Source organism: Nyctibius grandis, chromosome Z (genome assembly GCF_013368605.1).
Source record: "Nyctibius grandis isolate bNycGra1 chromosome Z, bNycGra1.pri, whole genome shotgun sequence".
In the NCBI taxonomy this organism is placed as follows: domain Eukaryota; kingdom Metazoa; phylum Chordata; class Aves; order Nyctibiiformes; family Nyctibiidae; genus Nyctibius; species Nyctibius grandis.
The window spans coordinates 57,810,634-57,828,622 of record NC_090695.1 but is presented as its reverse complement, the minus strand read 5'-3'; positions in this window follow the sequence as shown (position 1 = coordinate 57,828,622).

Sequence of the window (17,989 nt, the reverse complement as noted above, 5' to 3'; positions counted from 1 at the left end):
CTCTTCAGCAAGGACTCAGTATCACATTTTTCTGGGCTTCAGTAACTCAAGAAAACATGATTCATTCTGCTAAGAATTCCAAGTGAACTCAGAAGATTTATATAAACCCCAGTGTTTAAATCCAAACCTTAGCATGTGATAGGGCTGAACAGTTATCAGATAATACCATTGGCCTCATTCATCTGCTAATTTAAAGGAATTAAAGAAATGGTAAGCAGACTATGAATGGTGTAATAAATGTCTGCCACATGACATTCTGGATTTGCTTATCTTTTGAACATTTCAATTACACCTATAATTTTATTTTCTTGTATCTTTTTTTTTGTTACTCCTATTTGGTTTTTAGAAAATGTAAACCCTACAAAAATCCAATTTGTTGAAACACAAGGACTGCCACTAAATGGCTGGGCCAATCACTGGTAAGCCTACAGGCATCTGCCATGTTGGCTGGTTAAACGCTATCAACAGTGCATTGCCATGTTCCTTCTGTCTGTCCACTTTGTGGCTCTGAACCTGCATGGGATTCAGGTTCATGAGCCATCCAAGCGACACTTTTATGACAGGGCTTTATCACATGAGGAGCACTTAGCTGCTGGAAAATCCAAAGCTGTAAGAATGAAGTAGCAGATGCTGGCGGGGGGGGGGGGGAGGGGAAAGAGAGGTTTCTGAGGTCAATACCGCAAAATCACCTTGTATTTCAGATGAACATCTAGCCCACTTCCATTCTGTAGTGGACCATGAGCCGCCAAAGAGCTTTTTTCATCTCTGTCCCAGTACTGCCCAATTCTTGGCCATGGACAGCTGGGTGACGAACCAGTCCTGACCTACTGTCCTATTTTCTGAGATCCAGAAGAACAAGATACCTTTTGTTGATAGATTGCACTATTTGAGAACAACAAAACAGAAACTGAAATGATTAGTTTAAATCCACATCCTGAATAGAACTGTGCCTAAACAGCAGGTGCATTTTTGTCTTTTTGCTTACAGTTCCTCTCATCGTGATTTCCCTCTGTCTCCTGTGCCCATCTGATTGCTTCCTTAATCCCCTTTCTATGCCAGTTTATCTCACAGTTTTTCAGCACGTCTCCTCTTGGTGACACAAATTCAGTCTTCCCGTGCTCACCCAGCAAGCACCTTACTGATCAATAAGACAGCCAGCCCCCTGCACAGGAGTCACGAGACAGAGCAACCCCAATCAAATTCCAGTTTAAGTTTCCCCACTCTCAGTATTATACTGCCCAGCATCTCCAGGCAACCTAGAGGGAAAATTACAGAAAAGGCCTTGCTTGTCTCCTGAACAGAAAATGCGTGCTTCACCCAGCTCACGATAGCTCTGTGGAAATTCAGCATGTTCATGACAATTGACTTTGTAAGAGAATTTAGCAGTCAGTCTCTAATAATTTTTTTCTGATGTTTTATGAGCTGCAAATTCAAAGAGTTATACTTTGTTAAGTCTGAACAATGTTTCTTATGATCTCAGAGGACATTTTGTCTATCCTCTGTAGCTTGAATATTAGTAAATGCCATCTTTTTTTGTAAACTAACATCTGAAATGCCATAGCCACATAGAGTGTGACTGTTCTCTTATGCACTTGAAACAAAGTATGCAACCAGCATGAGAATTCTGTCCGAAATGGTTAAAGCTTGACAAGATTTTAAGCTTTTAAGAGGTCAAGGGTCCCATAATAGAGAACATTACCAAATTAACATTAGGTATCATTGCCAGTGTCATCTGTTGCTTAAAGCACTTTCAGGAAGAAAAATTTATACAATGCTGATTTAGATGAAAATAAAGCATGATAGAAATGGCAAGTAAGAACAAAGTGTTTGGGGGTTTTGGGTTGTTTTTTCTTCTTATTCTGTGGAAACATCATACTTTGTATATCTGTACATCTGCACATCTGCCTCAGAAACCAAATCATGAAGTTCTCTGCCTGCCACTGCACCCTTGCACAACCCTAATAGTACACTACTCCTCTAGAGAAGGCACTTAAAGAAGGTACTTTTTGACCTTTGCAGCTTCAGTTTCACACAGACATCAGATTTACCTATGTCACAATTTAAGGCTGGGCAGGCTGTTAAGCTGAAGACAGATGCTCTCTATTCAACTTTTCCTTCCCCAGAGGGGAAAAGGAAAAGAGAAAAGGGAGAGATACTTACAGGTTGGAAAGTTAAAAGAGCAATAGCAATGCTATTAAATTAACAATGTTGTTAAAAGAACAATAGCAATGAAAAAGAGTATAATAAATAATCAACTATATACAAAACCACTATTGAGCTCCCCCGATGATGACCACATGACAGCTGATGCTGCAGGGCAGGCGCTGGGCAGTCCTGAAGCACACGCGGCAGCAGGCGGGAACCAGATTCAGGAGTGAAGGCAGGAGGGCGGGCAGGGTCCTCCCAGGATGCCGGCTGTAGGGGAAAAGAGCACGACCCTCGTGGTCCTTCAGCTTTTAACTGAGTATATCACATGGGTGGGATGGAATACCCCATTGGTCAGGTTTGGGTCACCTGTCCTGTCCACTCCTCCACAGAATCACAGAATCAACCAGGTTGGAAGAGACCTCTGGGATCATCGAGTCCAACCATTGCCCTGACACCGCCCTGACTCCACCCTGTCAACTAGACCATGGCACTAAGTGCCATGTCCAGTCTTTTCTTAAACACATCCAGAGATGGTGACTCCACCACCTCACTGGGCAGCCCGTTCCAATGTCTAATGACCCTTTCTGAGAAGAAATGCTTCCTAATGTCCAACCTGAACCTCCCCTGGCGAAGCCTGAGTCTATGTCCTCTTGTCCTATCACTGGTTGCCTGGGAGAAGAGGCTGACTCCCACTCCACCACAACGTCCCTTCAGGTAGTTGTAGACTGCAATAAGGTCACCTCCGAGCCTCCTCTTTTCCAGGCTAAACAACCCCAGCTCCCTCAGCCGTTCCTCATAGGTCATACCCTCCAGACTCCTGCAGGTGCAAGAGTTTTACAGTCCTTTCCTTTGTGGAATGAAGAGACCCAACAGGGACCCTGGTTTCCATGGCAACAAGCGCGTGTAGTTGACTTCAGAAATTACAGTCACTTAAAAGAAACTTATCTGAAAAGTCTATCATAGTCCAAACCAGGAAAACCTCTCAGATCCAAACTCCAAACACAGTGTGCCACTTCAGTGCCAACTAGTGCTGGATTTTGCATGAGCCAAGCAGAACTAATTTACTTCTTTTTGCCTGTTTGGTGACTGAAAAAGAGTTGACTAGAGCCAAGTAAGTCAAAGGCTTAGAAACTTGGAAATGAAGGGAGAAAAATCTTGGATTTATTTATTCATTTTCTCACCATTCTGTAGTTTTGCTTGCTGTTTCAAACTATTTTTACTGCCCTTAGAAACTGATTGTTGGACTCTAGAGATATACAACATAACACAAAACAAAAGACACCTGAAAATATTCCATTAATGGAAGGAGGTGATGATTAGCAGTGTAACTGCCTAGTGCGTGTTAGGACTATTATCATTAGGATGTATAGCCCCATTTCTGGTTTTTCCCTGAAAATCTAAATGATCATATAGAGAACAGACAGTTAATAACAGTTACGGAAATAAATGGCCCAATTGCTTCTACCTGACATCCTTATTAACCATATGAGGCTAATCAAATACAGAAGATTCTTGTAAATGAACTGTCACAGACTAACTTGGGGTCTTGTTTTAATATTGCAAACATAATCATTAGCAGCTGCCCAGAGCCTCTAGAAAGAAAAGTGCAAGAAATTGAAACCTTTTTTTAATTCTGCATTTTTGCTCTGAAAATTAAGGTAACATGCTTTTATCTTTCTGTACCTAATCAAATACAGGTGGAGAGGAGCTAAAGGGGGGGAAAATGAAAGCAGAGAGGTACTGTAATTCCAGTGTTTATTGGGGATGTAAGTCCATCTCCTAAAACAACAGACACTGCATCACTGCGCTTTCATAAACTGTCTCATTGTTAAATTAAAAAATATTAAGGTTTTATGTTACTCCCCATTGTCTTTTAAAATAATCTTATACACAAGGATGTAGCCAATGTCATATGTCTGTAGGAAGACTGTGTCAGTAAAATAGCTTATGTTACTCTGGTTAATTTCTGAATGACAGTTACTCTGCATTTTTTAAAAATATTATGAAAATTAGAGATACATAATTTTTCTGGAAAATTAAAGATCTTCTTTTCATTGGAACCAAACAAACTTTAATGTATATATTGAGAAAGAGAACAAATTTTACATAGTATGCATAATAAAATAACAAAAACAAAAGCCAACAAAAAATGTTGAAGAGAGCTTTCTAAACCCCCTCTATTTCATATTTATTGTTGTTGGCATGCAAAAATTAATATTTGTTTCTTTGCAGTGAACACCCTACCAGTTCCTTTATATTCTACTTAAGTTCTATACAATGATAGATTTTGCAATCAGTGAGACACTTATTATGTTTTTATTTTATGAAATGGGAATTCTTCCCACCTTCCTTGTTCAGATATATGTTCTGTCTCAGTCCAACCTCCATATTAATGCAAAACCCAGACAGAACCATCCTTCTACTTAGCCAAGCCCTGCTTCTTAGGGTAAAAGAAAAAAAGAAGTGGGAACACAGACTACAAAAAAGCAATGCTCATTTACATCAGTGGATGAGAGGATGGAGGCACCCAGCCTATAGGCAAGACAGTCTTACATCTGACACCTCTAACACAGTTCCACCCCCTTAACCTCTGGTTAACAGGATTCTTAAGCATAGGTAGTCATTGTTGTGTTCATTTGAAATTCTAAATACCTTTCTATCATTCAAAATACTCACTTACAAGTCCAACATACTGGCTCCTTATATAACCAGAAGCTTCCAAGGTAACTACGTGGTGGACTTTGATGTCTGAAAACACAGGTACAGGAGTTTAAATATCCAGCCTGTAGGAGACAGTAGCCATTTATATTTAAATTATTATTAGTATGTTTCCACCATAATTACTGTAACAAAAATTACTGTAACAAAAATAAAAAAAGAGATGTCAGGCTAGATGATGTTTCAGAGTGCCTTCTTTCTTTATTATGATCTATGATGTAGAGCACATATATAGCCAGTTACATGCACTTATGGTAGATGAGGCTATGCTTCATCTGTGGATTGCAACAAAGTTTAGGCAACAGATAAATCCCTAACTCCCCAGATTTGGACATTTCAGGCAAAGAAATTTCCACAAAAGAGCTTTCAAGTCCTAAGACAGGACATCCTAAGAGTTTTGGACACAGTGAGTGTCAGGCAGCCACTGGAAAACAGCTGGCTGGTTCACGTACAAAAGAATCCTTTCCGTATAAAAACTCCACCTGAAAATAACTATGGATCTAGGATCACAGTTTAAAACGAGGAGAATTGCAGTGTAGAAGTCTTTCATGTTAGCCAGTCATGAGCCAAATTCATAGTGCAAAAAACACAAAAAGAGAAACAGTTTAGAAAACTGTGCAAGTCATGGGCATAATATACACAGACTGTGTACTCTTGAGAGTACATATAAATAAAGATAATACTCCTGATCATTGGACTGCAAAGAAGTGCAGTGGCAAAAGCAAGGAATAAAAATGTTCAAAATAAATTTCCAGGGTCACAGCATGCTTAAGAGACATCTGAGGATTTATGTGTATTCTCTGTGATGTTTCTTACATAGGAAGTATTCTTTTCCTTAGGAAGGATAAATACCACCACTCCAGAAGCAGAACAAAACTCAGTTAAATAGATTTCCGATAGCAGTTAAATTCTTGCAAGAACAGATGAAACCAGTTCTGTGCTATGCAAGCCAAACTGAGAGCTGATTTAAGTAGGTCCAGCTCTGTTTAACAAAATTGTGCAAGTTTGATTTTAGACCTTTTTCATCATTATAAAATAGTTACCTTGTGTGACCTAAAATGAAAAATGTTTTTTCTTCTGAGTTCTCCCTAGTGAGAAAGTGAACGTTAGTGATCATTACATGGATATTAAGGTTCTGCATCAAGTGATGTGGCACATTCAGTTGTGAACTCTGACTCCTCACTTCCTACACTCCACTGGGATCTGCACATTTCAACCAAAGAAGTAAAATGTATGTTTTATTTTTGTAAATGTTTCCCCACATCACCTGAAAACCTTTGAAAAAAGAAATATATCTCAGGGCCTGTTGCTGAGTTGAATTTGTTTGGAAAGATATATTAAAGGGACTGTAAGATATATATGTAAAGGGAGGAAAAAAGAGAAGAACCTGGTCATAAGTAGAGGCTGTTAAGTACTGAAGAGCCAAAAGTTATGTATTGTAAGGAAAAAAAAGGGGCTCTGGAAGAAAGATTTGCAAAGCTTACAGTAACAAAAGTGTTCTGATGACATGTTGTCAACTACTAATGAAAGCAGCATGTAGTTAAAACGTAAATGTTTTTGCCCCAAAGGCCAATGTATTATGCTACCACATTACAACACCTGCATGTATAATGCGTATTTGTATAAATAAGACACAGCAGAGAACCTAAAGGACTCAATTCTTTGTTCCTTAAGGCTAATGTCAATGGTAACTCTCTCTGACTGTAACAAAGTAGGCTCAGGCTTCCAGTGAGCTGGCTCATAAATCGATTTATGCTGGCTGTGACAAGCTAGTAGAAATACTGGGATGGTACCATACAACACGCTGAGCAAACTAGAGCTAAATTTTAGACATCTAACTTCTCAGAAATTCTTCAACATTTTAGCTTTCAGAAAAATCTATGTATCTATTTTTGTAGTTTGTTCTCATTTTTGTTTACAGAAATGCATTCCCTGATTTCATAATAAATTAGATATATTTTGTATTTAAATGATGTGAAGTAAATTTATTTCCATTCAGCCTTTTTTTTTTTGACAGTGCTAATATTTTATTAATGTTAGTCCCAGTTACTGTCTAATTTGATTGTATTGATTTACAGTCTTATTTCTTGGTAAACAAGTCTTTACACAATGTAAAGAATCCTTGGCTGGTAAATGGAGTGTTATTAAAGCAAGGAAATTTGGTAGAAAACAGCACCTTCAAACTGTATTTTTAGAACCAGTAAGGAGTATTGTGTAAGACGTATTTTTCCTTTTTCTTTTCTTTCTAGATATTTGTGTTTTCAGAATTTATACAACTATAACTGTCCTGAATGCCTGGCTCACGGTGCCTAATGCAGTGACAAAAATAGTTTGGTGTAATTTGCATGGCTTTTTCTTTCTTGCAGTTATACTAAACAAATAACATGGATGAATACTTTTTCTCTCTGACTACAGTTACCACTTCGTCCTTTGTCTCAGGGCTGTTTTCACATACCAGCAGAAATGTGTATGAAAATAAAAGTATCATGTATTTGCTGTTTCAGTAGGACAAAAGAAGCTAGAGAAACTGAGATACTAGTCTTGCCTGTTCTTTACACAATGGATATAATAGAGTAATTCATTAATGTGTGCTTTACCCTGAAAAAGAAATTCAATTTCTTTATTAAAATAAATCTAAATTTTTTTCTGTGTTTTCAAGAAGTAGTTCAGGCTAAGGTTTTTCTATTGCTTTTTGTTCAATGTTCATCTTAACAATCTGTATTTAATATATGCAATCTTGGATTATTTACTTTGCTAGAAGAACTTAGGCGATCAAGAGAATTTACTTAACTAGCATGAGAATAGCTATCAAGGAGCAAGTCCATCTGAGTGCTACGTTAATCGTTTGTTCTTCTTTTCCTGCCATTACTAGCTGCTGTTTTAATAAGGATACTTATTTTCTTGAAAAGCTGGTATAGATAACTCCAGTATACTCCCTTAGAAAAATTAAAACATTGTAAGCATATTAAAGCAGCTTTTCTTTTTAGCTATGCTTTACAGGTAAAGACAAACATATCACTCTTTAATAACAATCTTTCAGCAACTGGCCAAAAGATATATTCCATGAGAAGTCATAAGCAACCATAGAGAGAAGATGAAGTACAGGTCTTGAATGACATTATAGAGAATCTGTAATGTGAAGAACAATGAAAGAACACTGCAGATGGTGTGAATCATAGCAGGGATTTCAAATGAAGTTTTAGCCTGTTCTTCATTAAGCAGTTAAGAAAACAGTGTGTAATTTGTAGGTAGATTAGGGTACGGCAACCGGAAAATCTCATGTTGTAACGGAAAGGTAGGTGTGGTGAAAGAAGCAGGAAGTGCAAGTATCACGCGAGTTCGTACGGGACAAGACGACTATATAAGGCTGTTACGCAGTTAAATAAACGCCATTTGTTGCATCCTCACATTGGTGTCAGTGCTCAATGGCCCTGGGGTGCGGATAGCCTCAGGCCAGCCAGCAACCGAACGGAGCTTGCCGCAGACAAGCGGCAACAAATGGTGACCCCGACGTGATTGCTGTGCTGGCGGACCGCAGGCGGTCGGAGTGGGTTCGCGAACCATGGAAACCTTGATAAAGGTGATTTCGTTACTGGGCGAGGAGTTTAAGATTTCTGTGAAATCGAAAGAAGTAGTCCAGTGTGTGGACCGCCTCATTAAAGAAGGGGCGGTGGTAGGACCGGCTGATTGTTTACAGCCGAGTGCCTGGGAGCGGTGCTTGATGAAGCTCGCTGAGCGAGCTATGGCAGTGGGTTCTGCCAAAGAATTAAAAACATGGGGAGTTATCCTGCGGCTGCTACGGGCTGCGCGGGAGGACCAAGCGGCATGGAATGCGGCTCGGGCATGCTTATATGGGGAACAAGGTCTGGATACACGTTCGCGGGACGTGAATGATCGCGACATGCAAACGGAGCCCTTACCTCGGGAGAAGGAGGGGGAGGAATCCGGGCAAGGGGGTGGGCGCGGGGAGGGGGATCAGTGTCCCGAGCCCTCGGCTCCAATGTATGCCTGGGGTGAGATGAATGCTCAACCACTGGCCCCCCCGGAGAATGGGGTACAGGCGTGGCTGGTGAATAAGCCGATGCCGTTGTATCCCTGGGGTGAGATGCATGATCGGGACCCCGCGGTTCAGCCCCCTCAGTACACACCACCAGCGGCTAACCCCCCCGTGGAACCAGTGGTAGTTACCGACCCGCTGGACTGGCTCCCCGGGACATACATAAAGATGGCGCCGGAGGAAGTGGGGGAGGGTCGGTCGCAAGCCTCAAGGGCGTGGCCTAAGACTTGCCCCAACCCACCTTTTGACCATAAAAGGCAACAGAACTTAGAAACCCTGCCCCTCCCGGCCATCCCGGAACAAGGCGGGGGGGCAGGAGGTGGAGGAGCTTACTGCCCGCTTGCAACAAGCGTGGAGCCCCGCCTCGGTACAGCGGACGCGCGAGGCGGGGGGGGAACCGCCACAACCGATGTGACCACACCCAGAGGTAGTCGACCAACTCGTGGAGGCGTTAGAGGAAATAAAGAGGGAGGTTCTGCACCAAAAACAGGTGTTGCAGCGAGTAGAGAAAGCAGGGGACAGAAAAGAGATCGGGGAGACACCAAAAATCCCATTGACTAATTGGAGGATCATTGCAGAAAACTGTGCTTTGGAAGGGATCCAGCTACAACGCATGCCTGCTGTTTTTCCCGTCCGCGTGCAGGCAGGGGGCGTTGCAGAATGGGTCCCCTTGGAACCCAAGATAGTGCAGTCGCTGTTGCAAGCCATAAGAGATCATGGGCTGAAACATCCCTCCACGTGGATACTGTTAGATAGCATACATGCTCAGGGCCTGTTGCCCGCAGATATACGACAGCTAGCACAATCTGTACTGACCCCAAGCTCATGGGTAATCTGGAAGGAGGCCTGGCAGACAAGGTGTTACCGATTAGCTGCCGCTGCAGCCACTAGTGAAGACCATCCACTTGCAGGAACCACTTATGACAGGCTTGTGGGGAAAGCTGCGAACATGTTAACACCACAACAGCAGGCAGGAGGCTTGTGGCCTAGAGAAATAACTGCTACAACAGAGGCCTCAAGAATTGCTTATGAGGAAGTGGCTAGGGTGGTGAAATCAGAGCCTCCCTGGACAAAAATCAAGCAGGCAAATGCAGAGCAATTTGAGGTGTTTTGTGATCGGCTACAAAGGGCAATAGAGGACTCTGATTTGCCGGAGGAGGCTCGCATTCCCGTAATGATAGAGTGCATAAAGCAACAGAGTAATGACGCTGTGAAAGATATATTACAGCATTTACCTAAAGGATCCAATTTAGCACAAATAATTAGGTTTGTATTGTAACGTCAGTCCCGAGTTTCTGACACAACTGTCCAGACACTGTTGCAAGTTGCAGCAGCCTTTCGCCGTGATAACCAGTCTAGAGGCAGATGTTACAACTGTGGAGGAAAAGGTCACATAAAGATGCACTGTCCTACTAAAAGAGGATATGAGACCAGAAATGCACCGGGGCCGTGTTGGGCATGTGGAAGAACAGGACATATGGCCCGAGACTATAGAAAAACCCAGGGAAACGGGAGGCGGGGAGGCCAGACCCGGGGGCCAGCCTTCCTGCAGAACCCAGTTTTTGCCCCCGGAATCCCTTCATACAGCCCTCTGGGCAAGCAGGACCAAATAGGGGGCCATCAGTGGCCCTGGCACTAGATTTTAAACAACGACCTATCACTCGAGTTTGCATGGAAATAATCGAACACCCCGAGGCAGGATCTGTAGCTTTGAATATGTTGCTTGATTCCGGAGCAGATGTTTCTGTCATATCCTTCCATATATGGTCGCCGCAGTGGCAGTTGGAAGGCGCCGGCTACATAGCCGGGGTGGGAGGCACTACCTCCACGTATAAAAGTAAGGAACTCATTCGATTCACCCTGTATGAACCTGATGGGCGCAGACTACAAGCCATCTCACAACCTTATGTAACAGATCTGTCAGAGTCCCTGATAGGCCGCGATGTACTTGCTGCCCTGGGGATGCAAATCACCAATGTTGCTCCCGGCTTCCAGCATCAAGGAAAAGAGGTAACAAATTTATCCTAAGGACCACTGCCCCAGCAGTTTCACCGATACCGCTGCAATGGAAAAACAATGATCCTGTCTGGGTGGAGCAGTGGCCATTAAACAAGGAAAAGCTTATAGCCGCGCAGCAAATAATACAACGAGAGTTAGAGCAAGGCCACCTCGAAAAGAGCTTTAGCGCTCGGAACACACCCATATTTGTTATAAAAAAGAAGTCCGGTAAATTTCGTCTTTTGCATGACCTACGAGCAGTGAACCAACAGATGTGTGACATGGGGGCACTGCAACCTGGCCTACCCCTTTCCTCAGAAATCCCTAGGGGATGGCCATTTGTGGTAATGGATATTCAAGATTGTTTCTTCTCCATCCCATTACATCCTAAGGACCGGCACAGGTTTGCTTTCTCTGTCCCAACTACGAATTTGGAGAAGCCAGCTACATGCTATCAATGGAAGGTCCTTCCTCAAGGCATGAAGAACTCACCAACCATCTGCCAATATGCGGTGGCCCAAGTGCTCTCACCGGTGCGCGCACACTTTCCTGAAGCAGTGATTATTCATTACATGGACGACATCCGGCTGGCGGCCCCAGAAAAGCCCCAAGTGGAAAAAATGGAGGAAGAAGTAAAAGCATCACTCCAGAGTGTCAGCCTTTTCATCACAGACGCAAAAACCCAAAGAGGAGATGACGTTTCCTCCCTGGGCACCTGTATAACAGGGAACACGGTACGTCCTATGAACATCCAGTTAAATCCAAAAATTTCCACCGTGCATGATGTGCAGAAGTTAGTCAGAGCCCTGCAATGGATGCGACCGATCATCGGGATCCCTCCAGAGGTCATGGCGCCATTTTACGAGCTGTTAAAAGGGAAACACCTATGGGAACCAAGAACAATGTCAAAAGAGGGAGAAGAGAGCCTGAGACAAATTGAGAAGCTTCTGGCCACGGCAAGCCTCAACAGATGGGATCCCAAAGAACCTATTGTTGCCCTGGTCATTTTGGGTTCAGAGGGGGCAATGGGAGCCCTCACACAACAGCTAGGACGATGTCCTCAAGTCTTATTGTGGCTTTTCTCTAACCAAATGACGACCGTGTACATGACATACATTAGAGCCACCGCGTTGCTACTCCAAAAGGTTAGAAAGGCTGCTGTTTGACACTTTGGACGTGATCTAGAGGAGATTCATGTGCCGTTCAAAAGAAAGGTGTGGGATACCTTAGTTGTAACTGATGACGAAATTATGCTAGCTCTGCACACATATCATGGAAGGATAATCCCTGGCCAATCACACCCCTTGCTCCAGTATCTCCAGACCTGCTAACCCACGATCAGGATTCGAGTGCTTTCAACTCCAAAGCCTGGGACCACCTATTTCACCGATGCATCTTCGCGTACTAGTACAGCCGCTGTGGTATGGGTCTCAGAAAAACAATGGAGGAAGGTCACCTACACGGACAGCAATTCAAACGTGCAACACCTAGAAGCTAAGGCAGTGTCATTGGCAGTGCAGATGGAACCCAGTCAACACATTAACATCGTCACAGACTCCATTTTCGTTTGGAAATTGGCACAAAAAATGACTACTGCAGGGTACATTGGTTCAGCCATAGCCTGTATGCTAGAGGATGCGCTACAGCAGCGCCAACAAACATGTTCAATCATCCACATTAACGGACATCAACGCTATCCAGGCCCCTTTACGGAAGGCAACGCGATAGCGGACAAAGCAGCGAATAAGATATGGACACTATCTGAAGCCAAAGATCTCCACGGCTTTCTGCATATCGGAGCACCAGCGCTCACAAGACGCTGTGGCATCCCTCTCACGCAAGCTCGAGAGGTCGTTGCGACCTGCCCGTACTGTCAGCATCCACCGTTATGGAGTGCTGGGGTCAACCCCCGTGGACTGAAGCCTAACGGCATATGGCAATCAGACTTCACCCTATGTCCTCAGCTCCTATCTCAACCATGGCTGGCAGTCACAGTGGATACTTACAGTATGATGATTGTGGCCACCCCGCATTGGAAACAAACAGCACGCTCCATTCAGCTATATTGGAATCTTGCCATCGCTTGGCTAGGCCTACCTGTTGAGATCAAAACTGATAATGGCCCCTGTTTTATTGCTCATACCACACGTCAGTGGTGTCAGCGGTGGGGTATCATGCTCAAACACAGCATTCCGTATAATTCTACCAGGCAGGCCATTGTAGAGCACACTAATCAGACGCTAAAACACAGAATTAAGATTCTTGGGGAGGGGGAAGGATTCCCAGATGTAATTCCTGTCAACTACCGATCTCAGATTTTACATCGCGCTCTTTATTCTTTAAATCATTTTGCCCGGGGAGACCAAGAGCGTGCCCCAATTGAGCGACACTGGGGTCCAGGGGTGCCAGAAGTGGGCCCCCCAGTCAAGGTTCGGTTCCCTGGGACAGCAGAGTGGGAAACAGGTTGGGAGCTGCTACATCACGGGAGGGGGTATGCCGCCATCAAACGGGATGATGTTATACAGTGGGTCCCTACATGCTGTTTACGCCCTGATTTAAAACAAAATCCCAACACGAAGTAACATGTACGCTGTCCGAGCTTTATGTTTTGCAGGAGTACCTGTGGGGGAAGCCGAAACAGCACCAGCCTCGACCTTCAGACGTGAGGAGTCATGACAGTACAGAGGGTCTGGTGAAGCGGCGGGGCACCAAGAATGATGAGGAGCAGTGACCGTTGCTGAGTGAAACAAAAGCATTGAACAATGCGCTCATGATTAGCTTGCTTTTGCTTTGCATCTCAGGAGTTGCAGGAGAATCTTACTGGAGAACCTGGGCTCGGGTACATAACCAGACATGGTACTGTCGAGGACCAAAGCTCTGGGGGGAATGTTTCCAGCCAGGGCAGAACACTACTGTAAATAGTTCCCTCGTTGTGGATGAAATAGATATAAGGGATACTCCCTTTTTGTCTGCAACACCCGTTAGTATTATTATTATGTAATGGTACTGTTCACAAATGTTTCTACCCAAGAGAGCCATATGGGTGGTGCATATTTGGCACTCTAGAACCCATGGGCATCTTCCTGAAACCTGAGAGACAAGGCAGTTGATTGTCTCGATGAAGGAAGAGGGACTTAGGGACATAGAGAGTGGAACTGGATGATGGCGAGGTAATAACCGGTGAGAACTGTTATGCAGGGGAGTTCTTGTTTTTCCCTGTCTGGAAAGGCGCTGCGGGAGTCTTTACGTTAGCTTTAACAGATCCAGGAACGTAATGTAATCCTCCAGAAGGCAGCTGATAGCTTGGTAGAAATAGCTAAGGAGGATCCAGTTAAATGGCAATAGCTAGCTGATATCGGAGCTAGTGTCTGGGGATGGCTAATGTCTTGGTTTTCTTGGGACAAACTCATAATAGTTGTTGCTGTTTTTGTTAGAGTTATTCTCCTAACTTGTTTTGGTTTTCCTATTTTAGGATGTTGTATCCTCTAGTTACGCTTACGCTTTGACGCAAGGCACCAGAATCAGCAATACGCTTTACTTCGCATGACTTGAAGCATAGGGAGGGGGAAATGTAGGTAGATTAGGGTACGGCGACCGGAAAATCTCGTGTTGTAACGGAAAGGTAGGTGTGGTGAAAGAAGCAGGAAGTGCAAGTATCACGCGAGTGCGTATGGGACAAGACGACTATATAAGGCTGTTACGCAGTTAAATAAACGCCATTTGTTGCATCCTCACATTGGTGTCAGTGCTCAATGGCCCTGGGGTGCGGATAGCCTCAGGCCAGCCAGCAACCGAACGGAGCTTGCCGCAGACAAGCGGCAACAGTAATTAAATTCATTTCAGAACTCTTGTTTCTTCAACATCTAGGCACCACCTACCTCTCAGAAGAAGTGACTACTACATCGCAAAGTTGTGCTGGAACCAAGGTTTCAGTTTTGGAGAGATTTTTAAAGATGTCAAAATGTCATTTGTTTTGGAATGAACAAAAAATTGAGCCCTCAAAGTTTACCACAAGCAGAGCATTTTAAAAAAAAAAGAAAGAGTTTCAGTTTACTTTGCTTGTCCTCTTTTGAAAAGAAGAAAAAAAGGCATTTATTTCCATTTCATTAAAATTATTCACTTTACATATATTGATATGATTATGATTAAGCTGAATTAAAAGATATTTCAAAATAGGAACATTCTGTTATCATGCATGCCATTTAAACCCTAATTTCTATAATAATGGTAGTAAAATATCTTTATTGCAATTTTAAAGATTATAAAGTGGAATCAAAGACCTGTTGAATGGTGGACTTGTTCATTGTTTTATCCCGAAAATCGAATGCTAAGTCTTTTCCCTTTCTTAAAAGTTTTGAAAGTACAAATTTTAATTCAGAACTCCTTTGGCTTTGAGCTTTTCAGTCTTAGCCTTTCCTTTGCATAAAAACAGATTTTTGCATTCACTGTTCTTTTCAAGAAATTTGTACCTGAGTACAAGACTCATTGTGAATAATGAGAAGGCTAATTAAGATGACTATTACTACTTCATAATTTAAAACTTCTTTTTTTTTGTAACCTATTCTTCACAGCATTGACACGGGTAAGTAGATTTCTGAAGAACTAAAGCATTAAGTGTATCTTCTTTTAGCATTGCATCAGTCTACCAATATATTTTAATATTTGAGTGAATGGCCTTAATGTTCAAAATATCCCTGAGAAGACAGAGTAGATTTAAAGATAATAACTCCTATAGTGCCATGTTTATTTCACTAGATCCAAACAGTGGTGCCATTTCTATCAGTTTCCGTGACTCTAAACACAGTTAGTGAAAGAGCTTCTACACTTGAGCTGTGGCTACATAACTCCTATAGTGGGAACATTTTGGTAATAGAATGGATTTGGGTATGACTTGGCTCCAGATGCCTTGCAGGAACAGTTCTGATAATTTGGAAGCCTGGCAAAGAGAAAGTAACAAGAACTATTTCTGTATGGGTTACTCCAGAGCTTAATAGTTACCTTGTACAAGAGGAAAAGGTTAAGTAATAGCCTCCACATTTCTGTAATATTTTCTCTCTCCACCCTTTGGCCATCACAAATAGCTGAGTGTGATTTTTATTAAACAAAACTTTGCAGTGTTTGAGGCTGGAAACACTTTTATATTGGATTTATTCCTGATGAGACAGTCTAGATCATATTATTGCCATCTATTGGTTCATGAAGTCCACTGGAGACTTTAGACACAGAAAAACCATTAGGATATGACCATGCACAGTTTAAGACAGCATTTTGTCCTGGAATCACTGATCTCGAGTGATCGATCTTCTTTGTTCAAATTACAGCAAGATCAGTTATCACTACCTAAGCACAGTGAGATGGTTCAATTGTGTTCACATGTGGAGTGCAAAAAAGTAGTCATTGCTGATCTCTAATTTCTTCCTTGCAGAGTTTTTGGTATACACTTAGTACAAATCTTAAAATAACAACATGACAAACAGAGACATGCACTGTCTTCCAAGCAGCTAAACCTTGGTATGTTCTAGCAGTAAAACAAGGTTGTTCATGCCTACGTGGCTCAGGACTGTGACCACAGTAACGAAATTATGGGCTAGCTAATTTAGTTTCTTTGTTGTTTGCAAAACAAATAATAACTTTTAGGACAAGACTTATGAAGAAAACTCAACATTTCACATGTGTTGCCCTGTCATTCCACTAAGATTTTAAATCATTACTTTTACTGGAAATACAACTAATTCAATTCAAGTTTCCAAAATCTCAGCCTGGCTGGAAAGCAACACTTCCAATGCCTTTTTGTTTTGTAGTGTTTTTATTATTATTAATGTTTGAAGTGCCAAGAAAAAGAACAGGTTTCATATATTATCAGCTTATCTACATTCCAACCAAAGCTGTTTCTTACCTCAATTTACTTCTGCCTCTCTTACTTTCCCTTCCGTTTTCAGTATGCTAAAAGGACACTCTACATAGACAGCTTCATCTATTCTGACTATTCCAATACTCTCTAAGCTGGTTCTTCCCTGCTCCAGCTTGAATATTTTATATCATCTGCCTCTTATGGCACATTGTAGACAGGAGCTTAGTATAACAACAGAAGATGCTCTCTGAACAGCACCTGGCATTATTCTGTATTATAGAAAGCTTCCAAGAGATTTTGAAAGGAAATTGGGATTTTAATGAGAATTTGCTGTTCATTAGAGTTGAAGAATATGCAGAAATGATGTTGTACAATAAATATTATTGATATGTAAGGAGAGAGAGAGAAACACACAATGCCTTTCCTGGAACAGGAGACACTTCATATTTCTTCTTTACAGTGAAAATATAGAACAGCCTTAGAGGCTTTTAGATACATCTGACTGTCTTCAAATTTGAGAGGTCTACAGAAGACATCTAGAAAAGATCAGATATGCAAATCACAGATTTCATGGAAAATGGAAAACATAGGACTAATTTAGGTACATCCCTGATGAGGATCCCCTCATAACTATCAAAAAAACCCTCTCATACTTTATGTAAATTATAAGCACACATATAATTTCATTCTTTTAGAAAGTGACTGATCTCTTCATAACAACATTCAGAATATTTTCAGGATCAAGAAGAAAATTAAGTGCTTATTAATGATTGTAGTATTTTAAAAGCACATGGTCAGGTGATGGACTCTGACTACAACTAACAAATAGGTCTTATTTTAGAGAGTTCAACAGAGAAAGAAACACCTTTTTTTTTTCTAAAAAGATCTAGAAAAAATTGAGTGCAAATTATCTTTTTCAATTTCAAGCAAGTGCTAAAACCAAAAAATTCAAGGGCCACTTGCATGCAATTGTAAAATGGGACAATTTTAGTAATAGTTATACAATATCCTAGGGAATACTTATACATCTTGTGTAAAAATACATAAATTTAAAAGTAGGTTCTGTACTTACTATTAGAGCAATTGTAATTACATGGTTGTTACATTTCACAAACACTAATCACACAGGGTTTATACTTTCAGAAAACCATTACACTAATTCACGTAATGTCGTGTTCTAATTATTAGCCTTATGTGAGCATGCTTCATACTTCTGT